We start from the raw sequence: 13,497 nt of genomic DNA, 5'->3' as shown, positions 1-13,497 counted from the left end.
GGCGGTGTGGTACCGGGGGCGGAGCGACTGTCAGGGGCGGGGCGACGCCTTGACGTCCCTGCCCCGCCCTGCCGCGCCCGAGTGCGTGCGCGCGCAGCCTCGCCGGTGTTCCTGGGCCATGTCTGTGGGACCAGAGGGCGCCATCTTGACGCATGGTCCAAGATGGTGGCCTGGAACAGAGAGGGAGAGGTTCAAGAAGGGAAAGGAATGATGAGAGCCTAACAGAATGGGCGGGGGACCGAGGAGAGGGACGATGATAGCGAGGAGCAGAAGACCGGAAGAAGAAACATTCTACGCGCATCAAGAATTCTGGCCGACCTCCCCCCGCCCCAGGGTTCCCATGGCAACCGCCGGGCGTTTGATGGTTACATCTTTCAGAAGAAGCATGGAGAGAAAGATCTCTGTATTCCGCTAACTCGTTATCCGGAAACGGTAGCACAGGACACGCCCTGCGTTGTCAACTCTCAGATCTCCCCCAAATTTATAACGCTCACTGCTGTCACTTTCCCGTGCTCCAAAACCAGACAGACCTTCCATTGTCTTTTGTATTTTGACATTGAGATGTCTTTGTGTCCATTCTCTACCCACTTCGTTCGTGCACCGCTGCCCCCTTCACGCCCACCACATCAGAAGCTTTTTCAGTGGATTAGGTAAAAGACCGTTAGGAAATTTCAGGTAATGATTGCTGCCATGCATGCAAAGTGGACGTTACCGGCAAAAAAACAAAACAAAAAACTGGAGAATCGAAGCAAACAAAAAATAGTCTGCCTGAGATATTTATTTCTCTTTTGCTTGAATTAAAAGCTGGCCTCAGCCGGGCTCGGTGGCTCAGCCTGTAATCCCGCGTCTTGGGAGGCTGAGGTGAGTGGATTGCTGAGCCCGCGGGTTCCAGACCCACCTGGGCAACTTGGTGAGACCTCATCTCTACAATGAATCAAAAAAATCAGCCGGGCGTGGTAGCGTGCACCTGTAGTTCCAGCTACTTGGAAGGCTGAGGCGGAAGGATCGCCGGAGCCCAGCAGGCGACTGAGTGAGACTCCAACTCAAAAATAAAAGATAAATAAAAAATAAAAGCTGGTTTCCACTCCTTCATTTAAATATCTTAAAGATACTATTCTAGGCATTGCATTCATTGTAGCATTGAAATGTTCGTTGATAGAGGACTGGATAAATAAACATAGGGTATATGTTTGCCATAACTTACAATTTGGCAGTTAAAATTAATGACCTAGATATTATATGTCTGCATGCATCTGTATATGGCAACATGGTAAAACACTATGTTAAATGTAAAAAGCACATTGTACCAAACTATAGTATGAAAAGACACATTTTAAAGATATGATGTAATGTATTGTTCATGGACATGTACTAAAAATACAGAAACAATTGGAAGGCTACACCTCAAATTCTGGACAGGAGTTCCATGTCCTGAGAAAACAGGGAAAAGGATTGAAACTGAAGAGAACAAAGGAGCATAAAATTTATTCTCTTATCCTTAATTTTTGAAAGTAAATATAACCGGGCTCGGTGGCTCAGCCTGTAATCCCGCGCCTTGGGAGGCTGAGGTGAGTGGATTGCCTGAGCCCGCGGGTTCGAGACCCGCCTGGGCAACTTGGTGAGATCTCATCTCTACAATAAATCAAAAAATCAGCCGGACATGGTAGTGCATGCCTGTAGTTCCAGCCACTCAGAAGGCTGAGGCGGAAGGATGGCCGGAGCCCAGCAGGTCGAGGCTGCGGTGGCCGGGAGCGGCCACTGCACTCCAGTCTGGGCGACAGAGTGAGACTCTAACTCAAAAAAAAAAAAAAAGTAAATATAACAAGATGTTAATGTTTATTATATATGTAATTAGTACAGGGATGTTATATTGATACTTTTTTTTTTTTTAGTTGGAGTCTCATTCTTGTCCCCCAGGTTGGAGTACAGTGGCATGCTCATGGCCACTACAGCCTCAATCTACTGGGCTCAGGTGATCCTTCCCCCTCAGCCTTCCATGTAACTGGAGCTACAGGCATGCGCCATCATGCCCAGCTAATTTTTTGATTTATTGTAAAGACGAGGGCTCACCAAGTTGCCCAGGCTGGTAACTCGAACCCTTGAGCTTAGGCAATCCTCTTGCCTCAGCCTCCCAAAGTGCTGGAATTACAGGCCTGAACCACCATGCCTGGCCTGGCATTTTAGAATGCTTGAAATTCGCCATGGTAAAAAAACTACTAGTGCTATTCTGGTTTCTTGTTTGGCTATTAGTAAGCCAGAAATTTTATAGTGTAGGGCTCAGCCATTACAGTGTGTAAGACAATTACAAACTTTTTAAAATGTTAATATTTTTTCAGTTTACCAACATCAAATTCCTATGTCCAGCAAACTCTCATAATAATAATTTTAAAAATTATCATTAGTTTTCTATGGCACCACCAAGTGGCAGAATTAAATATTGTAGGTGTATTTCTATGGTTTGTATTTAGTGGATTTTTGTTTATTAAAAACAAAAACTTGCCATTCCAGAAATAACATTCCAAATAAAGAATGTCTAACTTTAGCCAGAGAGCTATGTAAAGTTCATTTTACTGAACTTAGAAATTTATTTTTCACTGCTTATCCAGTTACATTGTTTTAAAATCCAATTGATAAATCTGAATACATTGAAATTACGAATCACTTCCTCAAGAGACACCATTAAGTGAGTGAAAAGGCAAGCTACAGTGTGAAAGAAGATATTTGCAACATAAATATCCACCTGAGAGAGAAGCCTTTTATCTAAATCTATAAAGACTCTTACAAATCAGTATGGAAAACAGACAAGCAACCAAATAGAAAAGACCAAAAGACTTCAACAGGCGCTTCACAAAGGAAGCTAGACAAGTGATCAATAAATTTGCAAAAGTTCCAGTAGTAATCAGGAGGAAGTGAAATTAAAACCGCAGTGAGACACCCACTGCACACCCACATGAAGAACTAAAATGAAAAAAAACTAACAAGTATTAGAATATGGAACAAAACAAACTCACATAAAATGCTGGTAGGAATAAAAACTAGACTATTCATTTAGGGGAAAAAAAGGTGCTATCTACTCACTTGAAAATATACATATTCATGTAGCAATTCTCTTATGTACATGTACGGTGAGAATGTCTGCAAGTATTCACCAAGAATATTCATAGCAGCATTACCTATAATAGCTACATACAAAAAAACCCTTGGCCGGGTGTGGTGGCTCATGCCTATAAACCTAGCACTTTGGGAGGCTTAGGTGAGAGGATTGCTTGAGTCCATGGGTTTGAGACCAGCCTGGGCAACTTGGAGAAATCTCATCTCTACAATAGATCAAAAAATTGGTCGGGCGTGCCTGTGGTTCCAGCTACTTGGAAGGCTGAAGCAGAAGAATCAGCTGAGCCCAGCAGGTCAAGGCTGTAGTGGCCGTGAGCTTGCCACTTCACTCCAGCCTGGGCGACTGAGTGAGACTCTGACTTAAAAAAAAAAAACCCTCCAAATGTCTATCAACAGAATGGATAGGAGAATGTGCATTCATATTACAGTATACTAAAGAGCAATAAAAAATGACTGAACTATATCTACTGTATGAGATATGACAATTAAGTTAATGAACTTGTCACCATACGCTTATGTCAGCAGCACTGTACAAACAACTTGGTGAGGTTTCATAACATTGATATATCAGTGTCTCACAGCTGTGTTTATGTCAATGTATGGTGGTGTCTTGCTGAGTGGTGTTCATCATTGTTGTTGCATGTTGTGTGTGTGCCGACATGAGAATGTTGGAGCTTGAAGCAGAGCAGTGAACAAACATTAAATTTCTTGTTAAACTTGACAAGAGTAGAAGTGAAATCAAGGACATGTTAGTCCAAGTTTATAGGGATAATACCGTGAAGAAAACAGCAGTATACAAATGGATTAAACATTTTTCTCAGGGGAAAGAAAGCATCACTGATGAAGAAGGGTCAAGACAACTGGTAACAAGCAGAACTGATGAAAACATTACAAAAATTCTTCAAATTGTGCATTAGACTCATTGACTGACTGTGAGAAACATAGCAGACCAAATAGACATCAATAGAGAAATAGGAAACTCTTAACTGAAAATCTTAGCATGAGAAAAGTGTGTGCAAAATGGTCCCAAAGGAGCTCTTACTTCACAACTCTGCACCAGCTCACACAGCACTGTCTGTGAGGAATTTTTTAGTTAGCAAACAACTGTATTGGAGCACCCTCCCTACTCACCTGATCTGACCCCCGATGACTTTTTTCTTTACCTGAAGATAAAGGAAATATTGAAAAGAAGACATTTGATGACATCCAGAACATCAAGGGTAATTCAATGATAGCTCGTATGGCCATTCCAGAAAAAGAGCTCCAGAATTGCTTTGACAGGTGAACTAGGTGTTGGTGTCGGTGTATATTTTCCCCAGGAGAGTACTTCAAAGGTGACCGTAGTGATATCCAGCAATGAGGTATGTAGCACTTTTTCTAGGATGAGTTTGCAAACCTAATTGTCAAACCTCATATTTTTTGGATAAATCTCAAAAAATAATTAAGCAAAAGAAGCCTGAGCTAAAAATGATAATATCATATGACTTGATTTATATAGTTTAAAAAAAAAAGTAGAACTCAAAGGTTCAGGGATGCATGCTTGGATGATATAGTAAGTCCCCTACATGCAAACTTTCAAGGTGTGAGCTTTTAAAGATGCAAATGTGCATTTGCATGTCCAATTATGTAAGTTAGTTCAAATATCTGGCATGAATCACACAATACTTTTTAAGATACTGTACTATAAGATTAAAAATATTTTCTTTATATGTTATTTGTTTTTTATGTATCACCTGTGCTAAAAGTGTTATAAAGCTATTACAGTACTATGCAGTCAATTGCGTTACTTGAGTACTTAGGCTTTGTGGGACTTACACACAAATTGGACTTATTAACATGCTCTTGGAATGGAACTCGTTCATATGTAGGGGACTTAATTGTAACATTAGAAAGAAAAGTAAGAAAATGAGAACCATAAAAGGAGTGGGATTATTTTTGGAGGGCAAAGAATGGTAACTATCGGGAGGGGGAATGAGATGCGCATGGAAGGTGTTAGCAACGTTCTATGTCTTGCCTGTTCAATGGTGACATTGGTTAATTTCATGATAATTCTTTGGGAGGTACATTTTTGTTTGGTGCACATCATTGTATCAGTGTTACATTTCACAATAACAAATGTTTAAAAATGTCAGTTGTCTCATGTTTGTCAGCAATAGTTCTCAACTTATATAAACATCACATACTTATGGAGAATGGCGTAAATGAAGCTTGCTTGGTATTATAAATATGCAAGTGCTGAGATGGATCATTAAAGCATTTTAAAACATTCTGTTTGGGTTTTTTTTTTTTCAGTTCCAAGTGTCAGAAACAACTCAAATTAGCTTGGACTTAAAGAAGAAATTTATTGGAAGGATGTATGGATATCTCACAGGAAGAAAAGAGGACCTCAGGCACAACTTCGAGCACAGATGAGAATGATTCTGAAATGCTCACATGCCTGCCTCTTCCTGCAGGACTGCAGTCTACGTCTATGGGGTAGCAAGTATCGCAGGTCTGGAGCCTTCCATCTCACAATATTGTCTCCATTGCTCCCAGAGAGGAACTAGATTGCCCGCTTCCCATTTGAAATATCCCAAGGAGAGGCTCTCATTGCCCCTGTTTAGTCAGATGTATCCCCAGGAAGGGCTGCTCTGACATGGGATCTTAGTTCCATTTAGATAGGCAGATCAGCTGAGAGAACCCCTAGGCCCTGACCAAGCAAGAGAGACTAGATTAGTCTTTCCCCAAATGAAGACTGCTGTGGCAGATGCCACCAGGATAAGCAAGGAACACACCACCCCAGAGGGCAGTGAGGACCAGAAAGCAGCATCAGGGCCTACTTGATGCAGATCCGAGGTCTCTGGCCCTGCCCTTGAGGGCACACACCTAGGAGCTATTTTAGGAGGTGACAGAGAGGGGACAAAACTCAGAACAAATGAGCATTTTCCAAAAGGAAAGATTGTCATGAGCCAAAAGAAAACTTTTCACTGAAGAAACTAGGATATTATTTTTTATTTACTTAGTTATTTATTTTTCAAGTTGCAGACTTACTTCATCACCCAGGCTGGAGTGCAGTGGCACACTCATGGCCACCCCAGTGTCGACCTGCTGGGCTCTGGCGATCCTTCCACCTGAGCCATCCAAGTAGCCAGAACTACCACACCCGGCTAATTTTTTTATTTATTGTAGAGACGAGATCTCACCAAGTTGCCCAGGCTAGTCTCAAACCTGCAGTCTCAGGCAATCCACTCGCCTTGGCCTCCCAAAGTGCTGAGATTACAGGCTGAGCCACTGAGCCCAGTCGAGACTGGGATATTATTAACTGATGAGTTGGGCTTTCCCCTTTCAATGGGGTGGAACCTTCTGAGGAAGACTAGACCTGTCATAGATAAGGAAAGGCTCCTTTTTCTCTGCACACCAGAGTATGAATCGACTGTGGTTACACAACATGAGCAAGAAAAAGTTGTGTCTGTGTTATTCATACACCACCCTGAACAATAGATCCGGCAAAAAGTGGGACTTGCCGGGCTCAGTGGCTCAGCCTGTAATCCCGCGCTTTTGGGAGGTTGAGGTGAGTGGATTGCCTGAGCCCACGGGTTCGAGACCCGCCTGGGCAGCGAGACCTCATCTCTACAATAAATCAAAAAATCAGCCGGGCGTGGTAGCACATGCCTGTAATTCTGGCTACTCAGAAGGCTGAGGCGGAAGGATCGCCGGACCCCAGCAGGTGAGGCTGCGGTGGCCGAGAGCGGTCACTGCACTCCAGTCTGGGTGACCGAGTGAGACTCCAACTCAAAAAAAAAAGTGGGATTTAGTGGCTTCCATATGCATCATGGTGAAGAAGGGCAGAGCTTGCCCGCTTCCACACCTGTACAAGACGAAGTTGGACCCTGGGACAAAAAAGAGCCCTAGCAGGAACCATCTGGGTCCTGTCTGAAAGGTTACCCACTTGTATATGGAGAATGTTCCATGCCACAAAGTTTGGATACTTTTGAGCCATGGGGGGTTGGGCAGGGGCGTGAGTAGAGAACTGCATAGTGGGAAGAGAGGGTACATACCTATTCTATTATTTTTGAGAATGATTGAGGCAAATATGGAAAGTGAGACACAGAGTGTGAAGCAGGGAGCTCTTCCCCAAGCCTAATAAGATGAAGGCCTTCCCAGGACAGAATAAGGGCTCCTTAGTACAGTAAGATAAAAGCCTTTCCAGAATAATGAAAGAGTCCTTCTAGCACCCTAAGATAATAACTTTCTTGGAAGATTTGTGTTAGAAAGGAATGTAGCCCCAAATCTGTAGTGTGCATGTGTAACTCTGCTGTAACCTTGAGTTGTGAAATACTCAATTAGCCTGTATGTACTAATGTGGAAGCCTTATCGGTAGGACAAAGAAGCTAAAAATGTATAAAAGGCAATGCCCCCCGTGCTTGGGGCTCAACCTTTGGATGTGAATCTGCTGAGCCAGTGCCAGCACGAATAAAATTGCTTCCTGGCCTCGGTGTCCCGACTCTCTCTGTAAAATCCTGCCACAAGTGAACCCTGGGAACCCTTTTTTGAGGGGGTCTCAAACCTTTGTTAAGATTGGAGAATAAATCCTGACTTGAGAACCATTTTAAATGCAATGCCATTCCCTAAACAACTTACCAAATCTAATAGTGAGTAACTCATATTTGAATACATTGCACATTTAACCTCTCCCACTTCTAAAAATTGACATGCTGGGGACAAAAATGGAATTTTGCTGACTTACAGCAGACTCCAGTGTATAATGTTGACAGTCCACCCCCATTTTTCATGGATCTGTATCAGTGAATTTACCCACTATCTGAAATTTACTTGTAACCCCCAAATCAGTATGTACAACACTTCCATGGTCATCTGCAGGTGTACACAGAGCAGTGAAGAGTGGGAGTCGCCCGAAGCCCACGTTCCCAGCTAAGCTCAAAGAAGACGATACCTACCTTCTTGTTTCAGCTCTCATACTTAAACGTGTGACAGTTTTGCTGGTCTATGTATGGTCACATTTTTTACATTTTTACTGGTGATTTTGCTGTTTAAAATGGCCCACAAGCCCAAGGCTGTGAAGTGCTATCTAGTGTTCCTAGGCCAAAGAAAGCCGTGATGTGCTTCATGGAGAAAATACAGGTATGTGACGATGAGCTTTGTTCAGACATGAGTTATAATGCTGTTGACCACCGGCCCAATGTTCATGAACTAATAATATATACTTAGATGTTTTAAAACAGAAACACACACAAGTTATATATTGATTGGTTGATGAAAATGTCATGACCAGAGACTCACAGGACCCTAACCCTATATTTTCCCTAGGAGTAATGTTATTCCATGTTTGCTGCAGTTGATAGAACATAACTACTGTAAGTAAGGAGAATCAATGGTCTATAGAGCGAGGACGGTGCGGAACGTCCCTTGACCATACAGACAATGACCAATTATGCCATCAATAGAGTCACGTGTTTACTGTCTTGGCTGTGGAATGAGTTTCCCATATCTGCACACATCTGAACATCAAGAGCCTCTTTCAAGTTTCAGAGCTCTCTCTATGTACTTTAAGTCATGCATTTCGCTTCATTGTAACTGGCTGTATGTGGCAGCTACTACAGTAACACTGTAAGATCATCTGGTCCCGCCAACAACAACGCAAACAGTCACTAAGACAACTAAGCCAAGATTTTCTCTGACCTGGTTTTACAGTCCCCATGACTGGTTCCCATACTTGATTACCAGGATAATGAATAACAGAGAGTGTTTAGATGGGGGAGCCATTAAGGAAGGCAACTGGTGGACTTTTTATTACAACATACTGTCCTTGTTGTTATTTTTCTTTTTTAATCCAATGAGAACATGCATAGCTCTCTACTATGAGATGAAAAGGGGCGAGGGGTGAGCAGGAAAGATAACTATCCTTCACATGATTTTTCTCTTGAGCAGCTTGTTCCAAAGTTCAAGTTTAGTAATGAGTGCTCAGTGAGGCAAAAATCTGAACAGAATCTGATGATTTGCAACTTTGAGGAGTCCTGCTAAAAATAGGAATTCTGTACTTGGAAGTTTTGCAACTCCTTCCTTTGGCTGTGCCCTAGGCCTAGTGCCTTGTCTATCTCAGTTACAGCAAGGCAGAAGGCCCACTGAAAACACACAGTATCCTGATGGATCTTGTCCAAAGTCACATGGCAGACACGGCAGAACCAAAACTGGAAACAAAGTCCTCCACCTCCACCGCAGTGTGTATTTTCTGTAAGTGAGGGTTTTTTTTTTAATTTTTAATTTTTGAGTTGGAGTCTCACTCCATCGCCCAGGCTGGAGTGCAGTGGCACACTCACGGCCACCGAGCATTGACCTGCTGGACTCTGGAAATCCTTCCGCCTCAGTCTCCCAAGTAGGCAGAACTACACGTGTATGCTACTTCACCTGGGTGACTTTATCTATTGTAGAGACGAGATCTTGCCAAGTTGCCTGGGCAAGTTGCCTGAGCCAGTGCCAGCACAAATAAAATTGCTTCCTGGCCTCGGTGTCCCGACTCTCTCTGTAAAATCCTGCCACAAGTGAACCTTGGGAACCCTTTCTTGAGGGGGTCTCAAACCTTTGTTAAGATTGGAGAATAAATCCTGACTTGAGAACCATTTTAAATGCAATGCCATTCCCTAAACAACTTACCAAATCTAATAGTCTCCAACTCGCGGGTTCTGGCAATCCATTTGCTTTGGCCTCCCAAAGTGCTGGGATTACAGGCTGAGTCACTGAGTCCATCCCACTTTTTTTTTCTTGTCTTTTTTAAGTCAGGGTCTCACTCAATCTGTCATCCAGGCTGGAGTGCAGTGTCACGATCACACATCACCACAGCCTCAACCTCCTGGGCTCAGGAGATCCTTCTGCCTCATCCTCCCGAATAGTTGGGGCTACAGGTACGTGCCACCAAGCCCAGCTAATTTTTTTGTAGGGACAAGATTTCGCTGTTGCCACCTCAGTGGTCTCAAACTCCTGGGTTTAAGCAATCCTCCTGCCTCAGCCTTCCAAAGCGCTGGGATTTCTGGTGTAAGCCACCATGCCAGGCCTTACTATTTAAAAAGTCAGGGCCGGGTATGGTGGCTCAAACCTGTATCCCAGCACTTTTGAGACGCTGAGATGAAAGTATTGCTTGAGTTCCCAAGTTTAAGACCAGCCTGGACAACTTGGTGAGATCTCATCTCTACAATAAATCAAAAAATAAGCCGGGCGTGTTGTGCATGCCCAAGGTTCCAGCTACTTGGAAGGCTGAGGCGGAAGGATCACCTGAGCCCAGCAGGTCGAGGCTATGGGTGGCCGTGTGCGTGCCACTGCACTCCAGCCTTGGCTGTAGAATGAGACTCCGACTCAAAATAAATATAATAAGCAAAATTTTTAAAAATTAAAAAAAAATCAGAAGGGGTATGAGTCCTAGACAAGGAGAGAAGTTTCAAGGTAAGCCTTACACGTCTTCGTATTTGTTTGAACTTGTCCCTTCATAAAATAGATAGCAATGGAGTTGTTTGGAGGGGACTGGGGTGGGGGCTGGTCTAGGTATCCAGGAGTTGCTGACATAAGCCAAGGTCAGGGGCCCTGGAGCCAACAGGAAGCAAAAACAAAAACATGTTGCAGCTCACACCTATCGCTCAGCCCTGCTCCCTTCTGTCTTTGCTTCATGGTTGTTTTTATCCTTCTTTCAAAATGGTTTTATTCTGCCTGCCAGGAAATGGCAGGAAATGGCCACATGCAGTGTTTATGTAAATTAGCATACTAGATGTCTTAAAAGTTTATAATGCTTTATCATGGATTGTTTTAAAAACACGTACAAGCCGGGTGCAGTGGCTCATGGCTGTAATCCTAGCACTTTGGGAGGCCGAGGCGAGAGGATTACCTGAGCTCAGGGGTTTGAAACCAGCCTGAGCAACATGGCAAAACCTCGTCTCTTAAAAAAATATATATAGATAGATAGATAGATATAGAAACATACAAAATAAAATAAAATAACATGTACAAAAGTAGAAATAATAGGTTAATGACCCCATATACCCATCACTCAGCCTCAGCAATTTCCAACTCTGCATCTAAACCATATTCTCCCTCCCCACTTAATGAATTTGAAATAAGTCCCTGACATTATTTTATTTTATGCTTAAACATTTCAGCACATATCACTAAAAGAAAGGATTTCCCTCCCACCCTTTTTTTCTTTTTACATTATTACTAACTAAAGTACATACTTTATTCATAGATTTTTAGCTTTTGCCAAATGTCTTTTTTCTCTTCTTGGTTGTGACAGTTTCTCAGACTTTTTTTTGTTTTTGATGACCTGAACAGTTTTGAGGAGTCCTGGTCAGGAATTTTGTACAATGTGCCTCAACTGGGATTTGTCTATTGTTTTCTCATGATTAGGCTGGGGTTATGAGTTTAGGGGAGGAAAAACACCAAGGGAGAGTGTCATTCTCAATATACCACATCAAGGGCACATACTAGCAACCTGTTAATCTTGATAATCTTGATAATCCATGTGAAAGCTGTCAGAATAAAAATGGAGTCACTAATGTTTAAAAAAAAAAACCTGACAAAAATATCTGGGGTAGGCAATAAAAAGAGGGTTATTACACTTGTATATCTGCTAGCAAAAAAGACTCTGGAAAAACCACAACCTTAAACGAAGGCCATTGTGTTCTCACACAAAAAATACTTCTGTGAGGACATTGCCCAACAACTGCCTGCTCAACCTTGCACTGACATCATCCTTGTGATTGATCTTGTAGTCAAAGATAATTATTTCAAAATAATTGTGTAATACTCCTCACTTTTTTCTTTAAAAACCTTTGTCTAGGCCAGATGCATTGGTTCACATCTGTGATCCCAGCACTTTGGGAGGCCAAGGTGGGAGGATTGCTTGAGCACAGGAGTTCAAGACCAACTTAGGGAACATAATGAGCCCTCGTCTCTACCAAAAAGTTTAAAAATTAGCCAGGCATGGTGATGTGCACCTGTAGTCCCATCTACTTAGGAAGCTGACACAGAATGATCGCCTAAACCCAGGAGGTCAAGACTGCAGTGAGTTGTAATCGCACCTCTGCACTCCAGCTTGGGCGACAGAGTGAGGCCCCTGACTCAAAAACAAACAAAAAACAACTTTATCATCCTTTACCTTTCTGAATGCACACATAGTTTACCATACCAGGCATATTCACGTCGCAATGCTCTATTCCCAGTCATCTTTTCTTCTGGAGAGCATCTGTTATTTAGTTTGACATCTATTAGGTGTTAATCTTGACAACCTATTTAATTGCTATTGAAGAGTTTCATTTTCTTAAGCATGGAGCCTTCCATTTTTCCTTTCTTCTGCACTTAAATTCTGAGTCTGCCCTTTCTGTTTACTGGCTGTGAAATAAGAAAGGTGTATTGAGGAGCAACAAATGACAAGACTAGGTATGGTAGGGCAGAATACATTGGACTGTTAAGTTGGCCTTTGGGAACAAGAAGAGGAGTGGGGGAGAAAGTAAGTGGGGACTGATCCTTTGTGGAAGCTCACATCTGAATTCTATAGTACAGCCGTCCTTGGTCTGTGTGTTTGAGTTTGTGTGAGTGTGCTAAAACCTATAGAACATAAAATTACCGTTTTAAAGCATACTGTTCCGTAGTATTAAGTGCATTCACATTGCTGTGCAATCACCACCATCTATCCAGAACGTTTTCATCTTCCCAGACTGAAACTCCAAAGCCCTTCGACACCACCCCAGCATCCTGCTATCCCCACCCCACCATCCCTGGCCACCAGTATCCTACTTTCTGTCTCTATGGACTTGACTTCTCTAGGACCTCATACAAGTGAAATCATGTAATGTTTGTCCTTTGTTCCTGGCTTATTTCACTTAGGTGATAGCGTCAGGGTTCACTCACATTGTAGCACATACCGGAATTTTGTTCCACTTTAAGATTGGCTCATATTCCATTGTATGGACATATCACATTTGTTTATCCATTCCTCCATTGACGGATATTCCATCTTTTTTTTTTTTTAGTGGGAGTCTCACTTTCTTGCCTGGGCTAGAGTATAGTGGCTTAGGTGATCCTTCCGCCTCAGCCTTCCAAGTGGCTGTAACTACAGGCGCGCGCTAGCACACCCGGCTTTTTTTTTTTTAATTTATTGTAGAAATGAGGTCTCACCAAGTTGCCCAGGCTGGTTTTGAACCCACAGGCTCAGGAAATCCTCTTGCCTCGGCCTCCCAAAATGCTGGGATTACAGGCTGAGCCACCATGTTCAGCCTAAACTTTTGGATTCTGTGAATAATGCTGCTGTGAACATGGGTGTACAAATATCTGTCTCAGCCGGGCTCGGTGGCTCAGCCTGTAATCCCGTGCCTTTGGGAGGCTGAGGTGAGTGGATTGCCTGAG

This window comes from Carlito syrichta, unplaced genomic scaffold (genome assembly GCF_000164805.1).
Source record: "Carlito syrichta isolate Samal-C Ts95f unplaced genomic scaffold, Tarsius_syrichta-2.0.1 Scaffold311472, whole genome shotgun sequence".
Lineage (NCBI taxonomy): Eukaryota > Metazoa > Chordata > Mammalia > Primates > Tarsiidae > Carlito > Carlito syrichta.
Note: the sequence above shows the minus strand (reverse complement) of the source record.